The sequence below is a fragment of the Dermacentor albipictus genome, chromosome 6 (assembly GCF_038994185.2).
Source record: "Dermacentor albipictus isolate Rhodes 1998 colony chromosome 6, USDA_Dalb.pri_finalv2, whole genome shotgun sequence".
NCBI lineage: Eukaryota > Metazoa > Arthropoda > Arachnida > Ixodida > Ixodidae > Dermacentor > Dermacentor albipictus.
The window spans coordinates 14,100,948-14,116,925 of NC_091826.1; the positions used below are offsets into that span (position 1 = coordinate 14,100,948).

General features: G+C 46.0%; 1 protein-coding gene across 5 annotated transcripts in view; it reads right to left on the minus strand.

The window, feature by feature from the left end:
- LOC139060785 (uncharacterized) overlaps positions 1 to 15,978 on the minus strand; it is a 50,263-nt gene that overhangs the window by 26,999 nt on the left and 7,286 nt on the right. Inside the window, exon 1 of one of the 5 annotated variants that reach the window (XR_011515044.1) lies at positions 399 to 576. The exons of the other annotated variants lie outside the window; for them this stretch is intronic. The gene's annotated coding sequence lies outside the window, so the exon portion shown is untranslated. Of the gene's footprint in view, positions 1 to 398; positions 577 to 15,978 lie in introns of those variants that run through there. 5 annotated transcript variants of the gene reach the window in all.

Consider the following 15,978-nt stretch of genomic DNA (forward strand, 5'->3'; position numbering starts at 1 on the left):
AATTGTTCCTAGGTGCGTTCCTCCCACTGTGGCGACTCAGCAGTAGAAATGTGACAAAGAGCATTGACTCACTAATAAGCTCTTCGCTGTCTTTGGAACTAGGGACAACTGGAGGCAAATGTATCCCGCTCGGGACTAAATGTCAAATATGAATTCGACAGGGGCGCATCGCGTCGCATTCCTATAGCGCATCACAACCATGCCATGCGCTATTTTAGGTAATGTGTCATGAAACACGAATTGCGCTAATTTGCGAGGAAAGAGTAGATTAAAGCACGTAATTGGACTCCCGCGGAGCATGGCAACGGGGTCCTATAAGTATTAGCGTAATACGCTAAGAAATGCAATATGCTACGGTAGCAGTCATGCAAATGAGGGTACGTTTCTAGTACACTTACCAATGTGTTTGGCTTCTGACGCGCTGACACTTCCGGCGCTAGTCACATGAAATTTCACGGAAGTAAAAGCGTCACCCAAATTGGCTGTCCGGAAAGACGGCCCCAGTATCGACAATGTCAACGAAAACAAGTTTGCCATTGATTGGGTTCTTTACAACAATTTTTCACGTCTACACCTTCATTCTCGCTGCATTCAATCCACCTCACAAAAAGTGAGCTCTTGGCGACACATGCGCGCTAACAAGATTGCTAGCCCGGCCAGGCTGCACCACGGAAGGAAAATGTTTACGAAAACGCGGTGAGTGGTGAAAGCTTTTGCAGCGAGATCGCGCTCTTGCCTCGATCAAGCTTGTCGTTTCCAGCTGTCGCTGCTGTCCGTAGGGCATGGCGTCGTTTAATTTCGCGCCTTGTGGCAAACTGCAAGGTATGCAGATAGCGATCTGTTTACCTTCATCTGGCAGCTGTTGTCGACGCACGGCTCAAAGAAACCGCGCTTTTGATTAAGTGATTGTGCTCTTCCTTGGAGCATTCTGGTTCTTCTCTGTTTAGTTATTTAGCAATCATAAGCTTGACACTATGCCTGTATATACACAAAAAATATTTCACCCCAGAACGCCCGAACACCATTTCACACGGGGTTGTTCAAATTGAATTAGGCATCATCAAATAAAAATAAATGAAGCTGCGCACCTTCATTACCGCCCCAGCAGTGCATTTTCATACAAGAACACCGAGTGGTATTTGGGTTAACAATTATTTAGTTCAGCAATTAGTTATTTGTAATTCCTTTGCTTAGCTGTTTGTACCTGAAACTTCACTCCAACAATCAGAAATGCTGCTATGGTTTTTACGCGAAGTATTTCACGCCTAAATCAGGATATTGAAGTATCAAACTCAGCGTATCACAGCAGGTACCTCTGACTTCTACGGATTAATTAGAGTTATCGCATTCGAATTTTATTACACACTGTCTCCTATATAAGAAAAGAAGCTTTACGCTGGGGGGTAAGTAGAGCGCGAAACACAGGATGAAAGCAGAGACGACGTACACAGCGCTATGTTAGCTCTATTAGCGCTGTGTTCGTCGTCTCCGCATCGTTAGCGCTGTGTGCGTCGTCTCTGCTTTCGTCCTGTATTTCACGCTCCACTTACCCCCTTCGTCACGAACCGACCAGCCCAATGCAGCCCGCTCCAACTTATACATAACCTGCACCAGCAGCCCGCCTTCCGGTCCAATTCACACACACACACACACACATACAAGCTGCTGGCCAACAATACGGAAGCGCTTCTTAATGCTGACCCTCGTGCGAACAGAAAGCAGCTCACAAATCTATTTACGGCATTCTAGACATAAGTCGGCAAACTCACTCATGAGTCGGCTCACTTAGGCCAACCCGTGAGTATGAGTCCCACTGAGCCCGGCTGAGTAGATATCTTCCGATATTCACTCCAAGTGAGCCCGGCTGACTAGAATTTTGGTGAACCTGAGTCCGGGTGAGCCGGGCAGAGTGTACTTTATTGGGATAGCCATTATATGGACACTGCAGATGCATTTTTGCCGTTGACGTCGCCGTGAGGTTCTCTATGCCTGTGTCCAAGGGCGATAAAACCATCGCTGAGCGCCGTAGGCTGTATGTGCGAGTGAAAGCATGCGAGCGTGAGCCGGCGATTGCGGCTCAATCTCGCTCACCCAAGAAAGGAAAGCGTGGAGGAAGCGCGCCATCTTCCGTCGCGCGCAAGGCTTTCGGGGGAGAGGCAGGGTTCTACTCCGGGCGGCCGCACGCACCCGCCCGGGCCGCTGTATCTTGAAAGCCGTTAGTGACGGGGACAGAGACCGCCGTGCGATGTGTTTTCGCGGCTTGGTGCGCGTTGATGCGAGATACAGCACGAAGGTCAATTCGCTCGCTGGTGTTGATGTGCATCCCCACTCCAGTGTTTTGAGTGCTCAAGGGATCAGGCAAAACGCTGGACTAAGCAAGCGCAGCAGCAGCAGCAGCAGCAGCGAGCGAAAGAACCGTCGAGCTGCCTGTCTTAAATTTCCTGAAAATAATTGAGAGAGATCTCTGGCGCTAGGAAAGCTGCAAGTATGATGGCTTTGCCAGCATAGAGGTATTATGGGTGGCACCCGGAATTGCCTAAATTTTGTCCTTCTGGCTTTTAGAAGGCTCCGTGGCTTAACAAACCGATAATTTCCAACAAAATAATGCGTAGTAAATGCAAGAACTTGGGCTGATTACACATGTGGGCACATATTATTTGCGCTGTGGCGTTTGGAAAACAAGTGCTTCGAATTTTAGAAGGATAAAACGCAATAGATAACGTAGCAAGAGTGTTTCAAGTATATATAAGAAACACGCAGACTTCATGCACTGACCTCTATTCCCGTGGCAAATGGCAGATAACAGCAATATAGTCACATGAAGTAGGCCTAAATTATATAGGGAGCTCAGTGGCAGTCGGAACTTGTACCCGAGCTGCTGTTTATGCTGTGACAACGTGCGGGGCCATGTAACGAACACAACCTGCGGTGCCATTTCGTTTAGCCACAAAGCTCTGTGTACGTATGTTTGTGAGTATTCTTTTTCCCTTCCTCCTATGCAATCCTTACTGCTATCCTCATTCCCCTCGCTTTATTCCTATACCCTGTCCCACTACGCTGATCACCGTTCACAACTCAGACAGGTTACAGGGCGACTAGTAGCATGTTCAACAAGACGGCGAGACGGGCTGCCGGGTTAACGTTCCTGTTGAAGAGAACTCATTGCGCACAGGCATACAATAAAAAAGGCTACAGAAAAGCAGAAAGGCCGAGGGTTAACTCATAAGTGATTTTTTTTATTGAACAATTACTATATACGTTGCTGCACGGTTCATTGCGCGCGCACAGCAGAACACAGGTACACTGTAAAGCCACACTATTGTTTTGTTTACTTGCTACATAACTGTCGCGAGTTGCCCACGTGTTTTGTGTATAGGGAGGCGTCAACACCTCTACGCGTCCGGCTGGCAACTGTTGGTGTTTTGAGGTGAACGCCGGCGCGGTGTCGGGTGACGAGTCACGGTGCGCGCCACGGGGGCGCGGTGCAGACGCGGAGAACGGGTTCGGAGAACGTGGTCTCGTGCGCACTCAGTTGTCAGTGCGCAGACGATCATAATAGGTCCTTGCAGGCAAAATTTTAGTGGGTCTGCTGTACCCGGCGTTGTGGTGCCGGCGCCCGAGTTCCTTGCTGGCTGGAGAGGCCACCGAGGTTTGGAGTGGTATAGCAATAGTGAGCACGTGTTACATGTATAGATCCGGGGTCCACTCCCCTATGCGTCCGGGCGGCAACCATCGGGGTCTTGTTGAGTGCTGAGAAAATCCCTTGTGGTGTCGAGTCCCAAATTACACTGTGCGTCGTAGAGGCGCAGCACGCGTGCGAAGAACGTATTCGGATAATCTCGCCACGTAGACACAGAGTTCGGATGCTGCTTATGGTCACAATTCTACTCCGCAGACAAACCTTGAGTGGGACTGTGGTGCGCGGTGTTGTGGCACGGGCTCCCGAGTCTTTTGCTGCCTGGAGACACTGCAGAAGCTTGAGATAGCCTAGCAATAAATTCTGCGTGCCTGGCACTTATAACTGATGCCGTCACTCAGTACGTGAAAATAGCAGACAGAAACGGAGTCGTAAGAAGAAGGAAACGGTTTTGTTTTCCACTAGGTTTACGTTTAAGAGTAAGCCCATCCCCTTAGGTCGTGACTTAACAAACGTTAAACTCTCATTGGCAGTTGCATCTGTGGTACAAGTCAACGGGCCCATCGGCCGTTTTCTTTGTCTTTTTAAGCTATAATAATCGAGCGAATATGTTGTTCCTCAGACGGAAATCAGGATTGGTGATAGGTCGTTGAGGCTCCGTACCATGTACGTTAAAATGAGTCTGGACTCTAACAGTCACTGAGACAGTCGAAGAGTAAGACTCTCTTTCTCAATTGTTTAAAGTGTAATTCATTTGTTTTATCTGTCGTGTATCAGCATTGAAACGTTCAGCTACAAACATCATCTTGTCCATCTATTTTGCCTCGCTTCCCGTCTGCGAGGGAAAATTGCTGCCGATCATCACACGAGAGACTTCACGTTCGAGCAAAGAACGGAAAAGCAAGAGCAATAGACGAAAAAAACTTTGCTTACAGGTCAGATGAACAAAACTATGCAAGACAAACTGAGTTAAAATACAAAAAACACACGAAAGAAACACAGTCAAAGGTACTGTCAAGGTAGACGAATTCCCTATCGTTCAAAATGATTGTGCCTTGACCCGCACACACTTTCCCCCATTTATTGATATGGGGTGCGATCGGAGGTGGTTGTTCGGCGCGTTCGTTCGGTTACCGGCGCGCGCGATTCGCCTACTCCGTGCCGACGTCGCCAGCCACGGGGCGCGGCCACGTTTTTGGTGTCGTCAAAATGACGACACGCTCCTGTCAATCATCTTGTCACCGAGCACGTCATCTGCTAGGCGCCGAAGGCAACGGAAGTTGGGAAGTTTGGAGGGATCATCGCTCGTTACGAGACCGGCTTCGCATGGCGCGTCTGCTGGATTGGATTGGATCCAAATGGCGGCTTCGGCAGCTGAATAGCACGTTTGAATCCAATCCATAGTTTAATTCCAGAAAAATGGCGCTTTCGTTGGGAACTTAGGTTGTTGCACTGGCGTTGCCCTAGGAGGAAACAGAGCGGGTGACGGTGCGAAACGCGTTTGAAGAAACGGCAGAAAGTGATTTCCGGCGTCGCTTTAGCTTCTCGAAACAAATAGTGCGCTGGTTGTACATCGAAATCGGCCCCATCATCGGTACCAGCGAGCCACTGGAATGTTGTGGCTGCCTTTTGAAATGTGCGCCGCTATTCCCGTCGTTTCTTTTTTTCTTTTTTTTTCTCGCTGTGCGCGACACCACGTAGGAACGACACAGAGAAACTAATAGTTATAAACGGCAGTAGTCACACGTACTGCTATTTGAAAACGTGTTTGAGCTAGAGAAGAAAGAAATACATTCTTTAGGTAAATATTTCGTTCATTGGAAGACGAGAAACATTTTGATTGGTAGTATACTGTCTGCAAGCAGACGACATACGAGGGAAGTAAACTTCCTGAGAGTTCACCGCTTGCCGATTGGTTGCTCTCTCCGCCACGTTCTCAGAAATTTTGCACACTGCCACTTTGTGGCGTTGCAGCAACCGAACAGAACGCGTATCGAACAAAGATCTCCGATCGCGCCCGTGCTTTCATTCGGCAAGCTCCCGAGTTATTTGAGCTCGATGCCTGAAAAAGAACTCTGTTCCTTTGAAAACAGAATAGCAACCGCAATTTATAAAATATGAATATGCTCGCAAGAAATCGCGTAACCACTTTATAGCCTTAGGGTTCAATGAAAAAAAAACCTTTCTATTGTTAGTGAAGCGCTGTTATGTCTGTTTTCTGTTCCATTCTGTATATGTACCAAAGCGCTTCGAAAATGTCTTCACCATGCGCAGTAACTTCCATTTGCTGCGAAGCTGTGGGTTTCTACAATAGTTTTCTTTCGATAGCAATGAAGGTCGGCGGCAATGAAAGCCGACGGTGGCGTACGATGGCGTGGTCAGCATCAAATGTCAAAGAACAGCCAACAACGCAGTCATAATCATAGCCTCGAAGTGACAGCATGGGAAGGTGCAAGGTACGCCGTGGTCCAGATCATCGGCGGGAATACACGCCAGCATCGGTCATGAGCTATTACAGTCAGTAACGCAGCTCTACCAAGACGTCAGAATGCGCAGCCAGACGGCAGCGTCGTAGCCGTCGCAGCCTGCAGGATCATGCACCGAATATAACCCAGAGCATAGAAGTACTAAGCTCGGCTACAGTGAAGCTGTTCACCACGCAAAGGGCTAAGGTATAATGATGGAGTTACATCGGATATCGCGAAGCATTTGCAAATCAATGCGTAGATTTCAGGCAGTGACAAAACAGACACCTATGACTTCAGAAGGGTCTGAAGACTCGCGTATACCGATTTGATGTCTTGCAGTTGCTCGCATTGGCTCACATCGGCGCAAGTTTTCTTCTAACTAGTGAACGACCGATTGCTACTACTATAATGATTTAGGTATATTCAGGCCCGTTGCCCTGAGTACAACATTGTGGTTGCCATAGTGATTCAATACCTGCTCTGAAACTATTTTGTCAAGACCTCATCGTCTAATCAGCAAACAACGAATCCTCTGGAACTTCCTCAAGTTCCAAGGGGGGCCTAGCCGAGAGCAATTGTTGAGCAGATAAGCAATATATGAAGAGCTGCAGAGGACGCACTGAAAACGGCCAAGCCATCTCTTTCTATTTAGTGTGTCCATGCATTGATATTAAAAAATAATTGAAAGTAACGTAAAAGTAATCGAGTAGTATGCCCTCCTGTATTAATTTCAATGACAATGGTAATGACAATGACGTTTATTTGCATCAGTACATCAGTGCAGGACGCGAGGGGCATGCAGAAAAAGCTGCCACATGGACAGCTTGAAGTACTCAGTAATGGGGCAGTAATTGGTAGCTGCAATCAAATTTCTGAAGGAAGTACTTGTAATAGCGATCGGTTACTTTTGTTCTGTAACATGTACAAGTCGGCCTTCAGCAAACTACTTCTAGTTTCGTCTCCCACGAGGCACGTGTGAATAAATTGTAATGCAGAAGGTAGTCGCGAAGACATCGCGAGGTTTTGGCTGCGCAAGCTGTCGTTGACTTTGACATTCATCTTTGATGGTTCCGGGCAATTTTTTTTTAATATTGAGTCAAGAATGTTAATAATGCGGCGGGAAAGAAAATGACTGTTTAACCACGGTATCTGGTACAGCAGGTAAAGTGTCTTTAATAGTGTGAATTGCTTGCGCTGAAAAACATCGCCGTAAATAAGAAATGCGACTACTTTTATTTTCTAAACTACCCATTGCACATATCAAATAGAAACATACTGAGATAAGTGTACCGTATGGTCACTGATCACTTTGTCACAAGGCAAACACACCAATTCACTAAAAACAGATACAGTAACTTTATAGCTGTTGTTGGATGAGAAGCTGAGGCGTTATTAGTCGTCCAGATTATAGTGACACTTCGCTGCTCAGTGTCCGACGTAAATATTTTCGGCGGAAACATATGTCGAGCGTGTAATCATGCAAGGCAGATTTTGAGCAGCACATATTTAAAAGTGGAAGGTAAGAGCAAAGCAATAACTGATTTATCTATGTAGCTATCGCAGCAAAATCTAAAAGTCACGCATTTGTCTGTACACGGGATTTACACCTGCCGAACTTATCTCTGTAAGTGCATCTCTTATCTCCGTAAGCACAAACATTTTCCATCTGAAGCCATTGCAGCCACGCGCAAGTCACAAAGGCTTTCATGCCTTCCTCGACGCAGCATCGTGACAAAGACTGGCGTCAGTTCCACATGCCTGTTCAAACGAAGTACAAAACAGAGACGTCAGTTTCTATTGCAGTCCTCGTCCTAACGTCTGCCAGTAGGGATACAGTGTCGCAGAGACGCCACGCCAGCGTCTTGTTGATGGCGACAATCACCAACACAAAAGCAGTGGTCATGAAAAGCACGGGGAGCTCTCAAAAGCCAAGTGGTCATCGAAGGTCTGAGGCCAAAAAAGGCTGAGTGAAGTGGTACACACGGGCCCTGGTCACAGAACCAGCTCACTGCCTTGTCGCTCACGACGCAGGCCTTGAGGCCCGTCACTTGCAGAACACTGTGCAAACAATGGATCCGAGTTGTCGCAGGCGTTGGGTGGAACACACACGTGGTCGTCTATTCCGGGCCTGAGGTGTTCACAAAAGGAAACGCTGGTTTAGGGACGCCGAACAGGTCGTCTCCGTACTCGGACAGCGTCCTGTCGACGACCATGATACCCAGCACTAAGGCAGTGGTCAGGCAGCAAACGAGCAGATAGAATATGATCTCCCTCATCAGAAGGAAGCCTCGGGTGCGAAAGAACATCTTCGCAGCTACGCTGAAGAACGGCAGTACATGTACTTACTCCTTGAATGGAATAGAACGCTTCGCAACGCTACCTCGACTTTTGTTTCGGCTTCGGCTTCTGCTCTAAAAGCGGCTCGCGCGCACCGTAATATGCCTTGCCATCAAAAAAAAAAGAAAATTTGTCCTCTTCAAACTGCTTACCTGAGTACAAATGTCACGTGTATTGAAATTTAGCGCGTGGCAAGCCAGTCTCAGATTGCCTGGTCGATCTTGATGGAGATATGGCGGAATAATGACGACGACGAAAAGAAGCAGTGGCCGACTTCAAGACACGTGCGGCCAATTCCCCTAATGGGCTCTGTAGCAAAAATAACAACATCGACTTGTGCTTCACGCGCTGCTGTAGAGCGGTTCGTCCAGTCTGGGCCTTAGCAGGAACCGCTACCTCAAGGTCAAACGCAGCATATAATTCAAATGCATCTGAAACTCACAAATGTCCTCACAAGACCACCGCACAACTAAATTGAACTGGATCGCAAGTTTATATTCGTTAGTCGACAGCTGGTGCAGCCCTTGCAGAAGAAGTACTCGCTAGATGGCGAGCATAAATCACCGCGGATATCGGGTGCTTCGCAGTTTATAGTGATGCCACACGTTCGCCTTTGCGGTACACACGCCGTTTAGTCGCGCAGTAGCAAGTAATTAAAAGTGGCTGAAAAATTCGCGTTCAATGCACGCTCAAATGGCGCAAGCTTTCGTCAAGTGCGTGTAGAGGTGAAACGCGGCCTCTGCTCAGCTGCCGAACAAATCGGACGGACGGTGCGTCCATTTGGCTCCGTGCAACCAAGCTGACTGCGCGTCCCCTCGCAACTCTGGTAGACGTGCTCTTGAAGGTGCAAAGTTGACGCAGTTCTCTGCATTTGTCTGAGCCCATGGAAAGTCAACGGAGTCTCGGACTGTACCGCGCAGCAGCGGTCGAAAGCGACAGAACTGCTGGAGTTACTGTTTATGGCTCCCGCCGGGAGCTATACGAACTGCTGCGTCCGCGCGCCACCGTGGCCGCGTTCGGATAAAGCTACGTAATAACAGGCCCTACATAACCAGTTGGTCATAAACATTTTCGTAACAGGTGTCGCAAACACGTCAGAACGAGACCGTGCTTTTCCATCTTTCCACATACCCCGGAGCAACCTATTGTATCCCCATAGCGCTCTGTGCTTTATTATGGCTGCATTTTCCTTCCCCTTTACTGTTGTTGTTTTCTTTCCTGTGTTTCCATATATCTATTGCCTTCGTTTATCCTTATACCAAGGTATTTATATTATTTTACCCAAGATATTTCCTGGCCCTGTATTATAACTGCCTGTTCACTGTTTTCATTGAATGCCGTAACACCTGATTTCCTAACACTAAATTCTCGCCTTCCTGTCCACAGATATTAGCCAGACATTGCAAATCACATTGCTTGTTAGCTAGCAACACAATGTCGTCCAGATAAAATAAACCTGGAGGCTGCTGCTCTACTAGTGTACCCGCCTGTCTATAGGAAAGATTAAACCCGATATTACTTCATTTTAGCACCCTCTCCATCCTCACCATGTACACCATAAGCAGCAGTGGGGATAAAGGGCACCCCTGCCTCAGTCCCTTGTTGATATCAACTTTCTCCTCGCTCCTCATCCCTTCTCACTCAACGCAAACAACATTTTATAGGTAAATATCTCTCAATAGCTGCAGACGATCGTCACCTAAGCCTTACCCTTCCAGAATATCCCACAAAATGTTGCAGTTTACGTTGTCATACGCTCCTGTAATTTCTAAAGATGCCACATATAACGGTCTACTTTCTACTCCTGATATTTCAATACACTGTTTCCCACCATCTGGCAACACTACCATCAGAAAGGCCGCAGGCAGCTTTTTGCACTACGATTTCGGAGTATTACACCTGCCTCCCATCAGGCTACACCCCCGCAACTAAGCCATCGATTCCTCCATGGTGTTTGGCTCGACCCGCAGTGCACCTCACCGTACCAGGAATCAGGAAAAAATCTGAGCTGTCATCACCAGCTCTTAAACAACTAACTCTGCTTCTTTTGCACGAGAGGTACGCCGAACACGTACATATTTATACTGATGGATCGGCATCTCTCCAGTGTTCTTCTGGAGCCGTGGTCTTCCCAGCGAAAGCCACCACCATCAGTTTCAAGACATGTCACCCAACGACACCGATGGCCGCGGAACTTGCAGCCCTTCGCGCTGCACTTCGTCTCGTCAACCAAGAACAACCTCGAAGGTGGTCAATATTCAGTGACTCCAGGGCTGCACTGCAATCTTTGCTATCGGCCCTGCGGCGCGGACCACACGAACAACTGGTATTTGAGATTAGAGAACTCATTCATACCATAACTGAGAAAGGACACCACGTGACATTTCAGTGGCTTCCAAGTCACTGCGGAGTCATAGGGAACGAACACGCTGATAACGCTGCTCGGTCGGCTCTTCAAGGGGACGAAGAGGAGCCGATACCGACAGATGCCGCTCGAAAACTTCGAATGATCAGCCGTCACATCACGTTATCCTTGTGGAACGCTGGAAGTTTTCACAACTACCGACTCCACCATCTTGACCCCTCCCTACGCCTTTGTATTCCAGCTGGGCTCTGTCGTCGCGAAGCTACCCTGCTTTGTCGACTATGGCTAGGGGTGGCTTTCACCAAGTCTTTCGCTTACCGAATTGGATGGGCCGACGACGCCTCGTGTGAGGACTGTGGTACCGAGGAGACTTTTCAACACCTTATTTGTGACTGTCCTCGATATACTTTACAGAGACAATCACTTGCAACCGCGATAGCGCGCTTTGACCAAAGACCTCTCACAGAGGAACTCATTTTCAGATACCGCCATCATAAGCCATCGCAGCAGAGGGCGACGAGGGCACTGTTGCGGTTCTTGAGGGCGACAGAACTGGACAGGCGACTGCAGCCTGCACAGATGTTGATAGTGCTACAAGTGTCAGTGTGCTGTGCGATGACAGTGTTCGGTGACAGTGACCGATTGTGATTGTATGTCTATGCTCCTTCCTTTCCTTATCTCTACTTTGTTTCCACTTTACCTCCCTCTCCCCTCTCTCCCCAGCGTAGGGTTGCCAACCGGATTTTTTTTTCTCTGGTTCACCTCCCTGCCTTTCCCCTTTCCTCTCTCTCTCTCTTTTCAATACACTGGGTAAGAACAAATAAGTTATCATCGAAAGGCCTACCTATTGTGAAACCATTCTGAAGTTCTCCCAAAATGCCAATATTCTCTGCCCATGCTTGCAGTTTTAAATTGATTGCCTGCATTGCAAGCTTGTATATTACCAATGAACGGTCTATACGAGTGAACTCTATCTTTCTCCCCCTTACCTTTATGAGTTAAATTCATTCTACTTTGTCGCCAACTGTCTGGTATTCTTCAATCTTTTAAAGCTTTTTTTCCAATGCTTTCAACAGAGCTTCCTTACTTTTTGGTCCTAGTTCATTAATCAGCCTAACGGGAACCTCGTCTAGCCCTGTGGCTGTGCGCTTAGGAATTTTCTCTCCGGCTTTCTTCCAGCTGATATTTCTCAGCACCAGCTCCTTTTCCATCTGGTTCTCTTTCATGCTCTTTTTTTCTTGAAATCCAACCTCGTCATTGCCTTGGAAAGAGTGAAACTGTTATTTTTCGAATGTAATTTAATGTCGCTTCTCCTTCCAATTTGTTTCCATCATCGTCTAAGATTTATTGTTGTATTGTTGTTAACTTCCTGCCTAATAATTTTATGTGATTCCAAAATATTCTAGGCGCAGCCTTCCTTTTCTCCCGCATTTCTGACAACCAACGTTCATTTTCACCTTTTTTTCTTTGCTTGCACCGGTATTTGAACCATAGACTTTTTCTCCCAGTATATTTCCGATTTACTGGCTATTTCATCCTGCGGCAACCGCACCTTTTTCGCCTGCCTGTGCTCTTGAGATGTTCAGTGTCGTTCGGCGATCGCTTCTCGTATCTCCCTGTTCCACCAGCTTTTCGGTTTCCTTTTTTCTTTCCAATGAACATGTTGTTTCTCTTTCCGTATTTCTTTCCTTATTACACTTGGAAGCTCACTATATCCCCCTCTTTACTTGGCCATTTGCAAAGTTCTTCCTCGACTCTTGTGACCATATTTGTTATTTGTTCAGCGTTCACATTTGGACTGGCCATTTTGCGCTTCTTGTTCTCTTTCCCAACTACATATCCCATATTCGAAATTATGCGTCTATGGTCACTCCCTATGCTGCTATAACCTACCTCGTCAATGACCATTTCTCTCAAGTTATCATGAATTCCTCTAATAATTAATGGTCGATTGCTGGTTTCCCACTTCCCACGTGATCTTCCCTTCACACTTAGGCCCTGTATTCACAATAACGAGGTTATGTTGCTCACAAGGGTCTTGTGTATCAAACCAGCAGTGACCTCATGTGTAGCAGCATAAGGGCTTAGCCACTAAACTACCACGGCATGTAAGCCGCCTGGCCACCTTCTTTATTGTCTTCACCACGGCGTTCGGGATTTTGGCCGTCGTCTTTTTCTTGGCGTCGTCGTTGTAGCAGCCATTATTTTCGTTTTCATTCTCATCGCCGCGACTGTCTTGCTGACGTCATTGTACCACTGTCTACAACCTTGTAGGCATACCAGCTACAGTTGTTACTCGCTGCTCTTAGATGGATACTAACGAGAAAAGTGATTTTAGCTGCACAATACATTCATTTCCTACATTACAAAAAAGGAAGAAGAAGCTCAACTTGAGAAGAAGCTTGATAAACCAGAAAATGCGCAAAAACAAAATACAGGTGGCGACACCGCGTTGACGCTCACCGTGACATCTCATATGTTCACGGCGTAATCTCGGTGAAAGTTAGTTTGTTATCGGTAAAGATGGAGGAAATTGGATTCTAAAAAACCAGAGAATAAACTTCGCAAGTTTGAAAACTTGCGAAGGCACAATCCAGTAAAACAGCACAATCCAGTCTAAAAAAATAAAATTGATAATACTCTGCACACATGTAATACTCTACCTATATGTGATCCTACGCAGTTACCACTCAAAGGTGGCCACAGGCCTCCACAGCATCTGCCTTTACCGGAAGGCGAACTAGGCAGCAGTATGTTTGGATACCACCAGATTCGGTGTATAAAATTCCATCGAGGAAACGAAGAACGCACACTCTCACTAAGCATGGTTTTTGGGCGCTACACTGGACATAAAACAAATCCAATCAAGCTGGCTCCCAGAAACCATGCTTAGTAAAACTCACGATCATACCAAAGACACGTATTGTAGTACAGCGGCAAGTTGGGCTAGTTGGTGGCAGTTCATTTTGTAATACGGGGATTACTGTCCATTTCTAGTTGTGCTGTCATGTGCGCTTCTATTTCTGTTGTATGTGCGTATATAGCGCAGTAAGTCCCGTATTACAAGATGATACCAAAGAAGTTCAGTTAACCTATGCAGTCGAGTCCCCTGTCGCTTCTCTGCGCCCAGCAACAACGGATTGAAGCAGGGCCTAGTCTAGAAAAAACTGTGCCTTTATGGATCCTGTTCATCAATAATTCGTCCCCGAGGGCAATCTAAATAAAGGAGCACATAATTTATTAGTCCAAGTTATGAGTGCAAGCAGTTTCTTTCTTACCTCGTGACTTGCTGGGCACATTTTTTTTGTCAGTGTTTCCCTGTTTAATCTTTAGTCTTCAAAAGCATGGATTGATGAATGTTTCTCCCTTACCATTTTCTTACACATTTTATTACCTCTGTCGTTCTTTCCTGCATTTTTTTCCGAACTCCTTCTACATCCCCACTCCTCTCCATTTTTGAGAATTCTGGCTTTAGTACTCCTTTCAGAAGCAGTTTCCTACCGGTCTCCGACTCAATTATTTATGTTTCGCTTCAAATAGTAACTGCAATATGAGGAATTCTTCCTTAGTAATTTAGTACGTGAGTCTCATTCATTATTACCGTTTTCGACTTAGTCAAGCTTTTCATTCACCCCCTACGGAAACATTGTCGAATGGCCTGGCAGAAGTTTTGTAACAAGCGTCACAGACCACAATTCATTATGCTTCCGCTTCCAAGTATGGAAAAGCTTAAATGGCTGCGCACCCCGCTAATCCTTCCGTTATTTATTTATTTCTGAAAAAAAGCTGCATTCGAGGTGCGCAAACGTAAATTAGCGATAACGTTTATTATTTCTTTACCTTCCGCTGCTACATTCATTCAACGCACAGCGGGACTTATCTGCTGTAAGTTTCGAGCGATAAATTATAGTGCACGCAACATACACCTGCAGTTGTGCATAACGTTTACAAGCATTGTCAAACCGCTTCAGCCACTAGATATGCGTTTCTGCGAGATTAGGAGAAAATACAAGTCATGCTCTTTTCATTCTGGTCTCCTAAATGAGAAAATAAATCTCCGGCAAGTCCCAATAGCGAAGATTTAACTAAGGCCCAGCTCATATTTCTCCCCGTAACTAAATTCCAGTAGGTGCAAAACAAACAAGTCATCTCCCTCGGCAGACATTAAACAAGATTGAATTTCTTCGCATGAAAGTGCCAGGTAAATGTATGTAACGAACGCAGAATTCAGTTTACGCATCCAGGTCCTTTCTGCATTACAAAGTATCGAAAAATTAAATAAAACAAGATAAAACAAGATTTCCTAAACTTGCTAGTTATTGCATAGTGGGTGTCAAGAACCGCGCGAAGTGTGCAAATAAGAGAGAACTGCCCATTTTTCAACCCCGTTAACTGTTCACGACGTGAAACATGGGCTTCATTAAAGGAAGTAGAGGGTGACAAACTCTTCTACGCCAGGAAGTATTAAATTCGCTTTGTCACGCTTGTGCTTATATTTATGTAAATGAGAAAGGAAGGAAATTTAATCACATTACAATGACAATTGTCATGCAGCAGTGTAAAAACAATCATTCAATCAAAATTTTGTTTTAACCAGTAGCAATACAAGGTGAAAAAGCGAGGACAAGAAGGAAAAGCTCAATCAATTGTTGCGGGGAAGAGAACGATGAAGGTGTCTCGAGAAAAGAACGAAGACTGCGGCTGCTGCTTGGACGCTATATCTATCTCGTGTAAATGCACGCATGTTTTGCATCTGTGCGCCTGCCTCTTTCCTGTATCAATATTTTTCCTTGAAAGAGGTCCACCCTTCAAAAACAACACTTTAAATGCTAGCGCAACATAGTAGAAATGCATGAATAAAAAATAAATTGCTCATACCTATACCTTACAATGCGCACAATTTAGGCCTTCAAAAGCAGAAGCTGCTTGCAAAACAGTAGCATTGCTCAAACGTTTTCGTATAGTTGTTCATGTATGGGTTTTTTTTTCCTTGTTTCATTTTTTTTTATCCGTACTCTGGAGCTTTGCTTTCTTCTTTTGTATATTTAGTATGTTTTACTACTTCTCTCTGTAATATCCTCGGTGACGTAGAGGTTATCCAAATAAATAGATAAATAAATGGATAAACGAATAAATAAATAAATAAATAAATGAATAAATAAATGTAGTCA